Source organism: Crotalus tigris, unplaced genomic scaffold (genome assembly GCF_016545835.1).
Source record: "Crotalus tigris isolate CLP2741 ecotype Arizona unplaced genomic scaffold, ASM1654583v1 scf7180000024339.11422700, whole genome shotgun sequence".
Taxonomy (NCBI): Eukaryota; Metazoa; Chordata; class Lepidosauria; order Squamata; family Viperidae; genus Crotalus; species Crotalus tigris.
In genome coordinates, this window is record NW_024100509.1 from 8,137,216 (window position 1) to 8,143,215 (window position 6,000).

Consider the following 6,000-nt stretch of genomic DNA (forward strand, 5'->3'; position numbering starts at 1 on the left):
AAGAAGATACTTAATATTGATTTCTGACTCATGGGCTGCTTCCCTTCACCTCTTTTTTTTTGCATATTTTTGGGAAAACAGGTCCCTGTGTCTTAAGTTAATTGCCCCTATTTCTTCCCGTACCAGATGAGAAATAGAATAGAACAGAACAGAATAGAATAGCATATAATAAAACTGGAAGAGACCTTGGAGGTCTTCTAGTCCAGCAGGAGAACCTATACCATCTCAGACAGGTGATTGTCCAATCTCTTCTTGAAAATTTCCAGTGATGGAGCGCCCACGATTTCTGGAGGCAAGCTGTTCCACTGGTTAATTGTCTTCATTGTTAGGAAGTTTCTTCTTAATTCCAGGTTGCTTGTCTCTTTGATCAGTTTCCAACCATTGTTTCTCATCCTTCCCTCTTGTGCTCTGGTGAACGATGTCACCCCCTCTTCCTTGTGGCAGCCTTTCAGATACTGGAATACTGCTATCATGTCTTCCCTATTTCTTCTTTTCTTTAGACTAGCCAAACCCAAGATCCGCAGTCATTCTTCGTAAGTTTTCGTCTCCAGGCCTTTGATCATCTTAGTTGCTCGTCTCTGAATTTTTTCCAAATTCTCAACATCTTTTTTGTGATATGGTGACTAAAATTGGCTGCAGTATTTGAAGTGTGGTCTTACTAAGGCTTTATAAAGCAGTACTAATACTTTGTGTGATTTTGATTCTATGTCTCTATTTATACAACCCAGGATTGTATTAGCTTTTTTGGTTGCTGCTGCATACTGCTGGCTCATAGTTAAGTGATCATCTACTAGGAGTCCAAGTTCTCTCTCATAGTTACTGTTTTTAAGCCAGGTCTTGCCCAATCTGTATTTGTTCCTTTGGTTTTTCCTACCTAAGTGTAAGACTTTGCTTTTCTCCACATTGAAACTCATTTTGCTGGATAGGGCCCATTGTTCAAGTTTGTCAAGATATTTTTGGAACCTGAGTTTGTCTTTTGGGGTGTTGGCTACTCCTGACAGTTTGGTGTTATCTGCAAATTTGATGAGTTCCCTTTCAATTCCCTCGTCTAAGTCATTTATGAAGATGTTGAAGAGTACTGGGCCTAAGACAGAACCTTGTGGTACCCCACTGCTTACTTCTCTCTATGTGGATGTAGTGCCATTGAGGACTACTTGTTGAGTATGTTTTGTCAGCCAGCTACATGTCCATCTGATTCCACCTTTTTCTAGCTTATCAAGGAGTAGGTTCTGATCCACTTTGTCAAATGCCTTACTAAAATCTAACTGAAAATATGGAATCAACATCCCCCCAAAAGGCCAAATTCTAATAATGCAGAAAAAAGAGTTGTAATGCTATGGAAGATTGGTGCCATAGTGAGCAGGAAGCTTGAGAGAAATTCAGGTTTTCAATTGGACGTTTACATGCTTTACAATCAATGTTTCCTATGGTTTCCTCCCATAGCAGCCTCTCAAATGATTTTTGTGACCTCCCAGACAAATGTACAAAATTCATTTATGGAAAAATGTGGATTGTGAGGCTGGGAATTAGCAATTTATTTCCCTTCTGTGTGGACAGAGAATAACAGAATAATAGAGTTATTAGAAATACATTAAGAAGAATATAAAGGGATTTTTGTGACTCCCTCACAAGACAGAAAGCATTACATTGACTGGGTTATATTCTGAGACTCCCATTGGCTATAGAGAGAAAGAGAGAGGTCCTGAACATTGATTCACTCTTGATCTTCTTTGGGAACAGAAGCCTGAAACACATAGAGAGATGGCAATGCTCTATGCAGATCCTTGTTTACATAGATTTTTTAATAGTGAAACAATTGCCTTCAAGTTTTTGAAGACACATCTCCTTCAAGTTCCAATTTACTGTAGAGCCTCAGGAGATGCTATACCAGTGGTGGTGAACCTATGGCATGCATGCCACAGGTGGCACTCAGAGCCCTCTCTGTGGGCACGCATGCCGTTACCCCACAAGAGTTCACCAGAGTAGGCAGCACGTGGCGTTTGAAAGTGACAGGGCAGGAAGTGAGTAAGTGGTGTTGGCCCCCCGGGGATGCCCCACAGATGGCAAGGGTCTGGCCCCCACTGACCTGGCCCCAGTCATGCTCACCCAGTCTGCCATGACCACTGCAGCCATGCCCACCCAGTGGGCATGCCCCCCCCACCCCCCACCCCCCCGAGGGCACCACAATGCTGATGCAGCCCTGGCACTTTGCGATAAATAAGTGGGTTTTGAGTTGCAGTTTGGGCACTTAGTCTCTAAAAGATTTGCCATCACTGTGTTATATTGTTCCCAATTGTGCTGGGGGGGGGCATCACAAAGGGCTACACTGACTGAGGCAGCTCACCTGCAGGGATCTCCCTTCAGCCACAGATAAAACTAGTCATGCATGGAGTTCAGCTCACTCTTCTCAATCAGTAATGATAATTTTAAAAGAAATACCTCCCAAAATTTTAAGAGGCAGAAAAGATTTTGCTTTTCTGTCTGATGAGTTAAAGCATCATCAAATTCAGTTTAGATGGGAGATTCCAAGAGGAATAATAGTGAATTATGAGGGGATACGTCACAGATTAACTACAGTCTCGAAGGCAAGAGATTTTTATCACTCTATCTTAAAGGCAAGATCGTCCTCACCCCCACAAACAAGGATAATGGAAGAGCCTGTTATGGCAGGAGCCTCATCAATGATGGTCATGGAACAAGCTGTACAGAATCTTGAGATAAAAGAGCAAAGGATGACATGAGCTGCCCATAAACGTAAAGAAAAAGAGCAGCAGCAGAAGAGTGGTGATAAAGTTGAAGGCATGGTTATCACAGAGCCTATGGGAGGGGCAAGACCAAAAAGATCTTCGACAGTGGATCTACAGGCCATGCTCCAGAGGCTTCAGGCCGGTGGAGATGGCCAGGTTCCTGACCTGGAATGTTAATGGCTTAAATGTGCCACAGAAACGAAGAAAGATTTTTCATTATTTGAAATAACATAACAATGATTTGATATGTTTGCAAGAGACTCATATAACTTTAAAGGACTCCAAACTTTTGATGAATCCTCGTTTGGGTTCACATTTTATTGCTCCAGCTCCAGGGAAAAAAGGGGGAGTGGTAATTTACGTGAAGAAAAATTTTTCATCTAAATTAATTGAGACTGATTCTGAAGGAAAATATCTTTTTGTGGAATTATCATTACAAGGTAAAAAAGTTCTTATTGTTGGATTATATGCTCCTAATCAGCAACAGAAACAATTTTATAAGTTTTTGCATGGGAAGATATCTCAGTTGGATTATAAATCTGTAATTTTGATCGGTGATTGGAATGGCGTTTTAGATTCAACTATAGACAAAAGGAGCTCCTCTAAAAACTAGGTTAACCCAAACTAGGTTACCTAAAACTTTTTTTGATTTGAAAGAAGAATTGGAGCTCATTGATATTTGGCGAGAAAGGAATATAAGTGATAGAGATTTCACTTTCTATTCAGATAGACATCAGTCATTTTCAAGAATTGATTTTTTTTTTATTACTAGTGACTTTCTCTCTAGAGTGAGGAAGGTGAAAATTTTCCCCAGAACTTTGTCAGATCACAGTCCAGTGTGGATGGAACTACATTTGGAAGATGGGAATAGAAGACCTTGGAGATTGAATGATAATTTGTTTACTCGGGAAGAGTTTGTACAAAAATGTAAAGAGCATTTAAAGGACTTTTTTGCTATAAATATGAATAAGGGAACATCGATGTCCATGGTTTGGGACGCCAGTAAGGCATATATGAGGGGAATTTTGATTCAATTGAATAAAGTTTTTAGGGAAAAAGGGTTACAAAGACATAGAGAAATAGAAGAAGAGATTAAATTAAAAGAACAAGAGTTTGTTCTTAATCCAACTGATAATAATTTAAAGGTATCTTTGGAAGAAATATTATAAAAGTGATTTTAAAATTCCACTATGGGCTATACCATGGCATGCGATAGAAGGGATAAGGAGAGGAGTTAAGATGGATAGTGTTTCTTATGCACAACTACTTAGATGGGATGGTAAAAACTGGCAATTAAAATCTTTGGAAGATTTAACACAAGAAAATATTACTTACTCATGGTTTCAGTATAGACAAATAATGGAGAGGTGGAAGATAGATCGTAATGTGGGATTGCTTAGAGAAGATGAGAATTTGTTAAAACAAATAAAAGATCAAAGACGAACTCATATTAAGAGAATTTATGGGGTGTTAGTAGAATTGGATTCAGAAGCAGAATTAGTTAAAGAATGTATGGTTAAATGGGCACAAAATTTTGATGAACCGGTTCTATTAGATACTTGGGAGATTATTTGGGTGAGGAATGTTAAATTTACACAAGCCCAAAATTTAAGGGAAAATTTTTATAAAATGTTTTATAGATGGCACCTTGATCCACAAAAAATGTCTCGTATGTATCCTGATTTGCAGCCTAAATGTTGGAGATGTGGATGTTTGGATGCTACTTATTATCATATTTGGTGGTCATGTAAAAATATAAAAGCTTTTTGGATTAAGATATGGTGGAATATTCAAAGAATTTTTAGAAGAAGGATAAAATTTACCCCACAATTGTTGTTGTTAGGTATTGTTTCTGATTGTGATAGTAAAGAGACTATACTGATGTTAAATTTAATCACAGCTGCCAGGTTGTTAGTAGAGCAATGTTGGAGGAAGGAATCTTTGCCTACTTTGCAAGAGTGGTTTCTTAAAGTTTCTTATTTGGCGGAAATGGCAAAGATTTCGGCTTTCTTGAAAGATCAATCGCAGGAGAAGTACCTCCTGGTATGGAAAAAAATGGATAGATTTTATACAATATAAGTTGGATATAAAAAAATATTATTTAGTTTTTGAATAATTTATATTTAAAATTTAAGATATTTCATAGACATTTTTTTTAATTTTTTATTTTTCTTTTATTGGATTTTTTCTTTTTCTGTTTCTTTCTTTCTTTCTTCTTGTATTTCTTTTTATATATATTGTTGTTAACTATTTTACAATTTGTTTAATGAATGTATTTAGATTTGCTTATGGTTTATATGTATCTTAAGATTTTTCTTAAATTTTTTTAATTAAGCCTGTATTCAGCTCTGGGAAGGTTGTGGGAGGGTAGGGGAGGGTTGGGAGGGTTTGGGGAAGGGAATTTTTTTTTTGTAAAACTTAAAAATTTTCAATAAAAAAAATAATTTAAAGGTATCTATAAAGATGCTTAAGGAACAATTTAATATGCTGATGACAGATCAGGTGGCTACCAATCTGTCGTATATGAGACATAATACTTTCTGTAACGCGAATAAGCTTGGGAGGTGGTTGGCTTACTAGTTACGAAAGAAACAGAAAGCTAGAATTATAGAGAAAGTAAAATATAAAGGTATTGAGGTTTTTCAGCAAAATTTGATCAAAAAGAGTTTTCTAGATTTTTATACAAAATTATATTCAAGTGATAACATAAAGGGTGTGGATATAGATAAATATCTACAATCAGTGCATTTTCCTAAACTTTCAGAGGAACAACAAAATGGGATGAATAGATTAATCACTGTGGAGGAAATTGGTTTAGCTATTAAGCAGTTAAAGGTTGGAAAGTCTCCGGGAACAGATGGACTGACATCGAGGTATTATAAGACTTTATCTGAAGAAATGATGGAGCCATTAAAGGAACTTTTTAGTAGTATTTTGTTGGGTACACAAGTTCCTCCTTCTTGGAAAAGAGCTTTTATATCACTGATTCCAAAGGAAGATCAGGATCTTACAGAGCCTAAGAATTATAGGCCAATTTCAGATTGGGATTTAATATATGGTTGGCATGCATACCTGATTTTCAATAAGAAAGTTGATCGGACTTTTAAATTACATATTTTGAGGAATGCCCTACTTCGTGTTTGGAAAAAGTATTATTACAGATTAAATTACAAAATACCTATCTGGGGGATTCCCAGACATGCAATTGAGGGAACTTCTAAGGGGACAAATTTTGATAAAATCTCGTATAAAG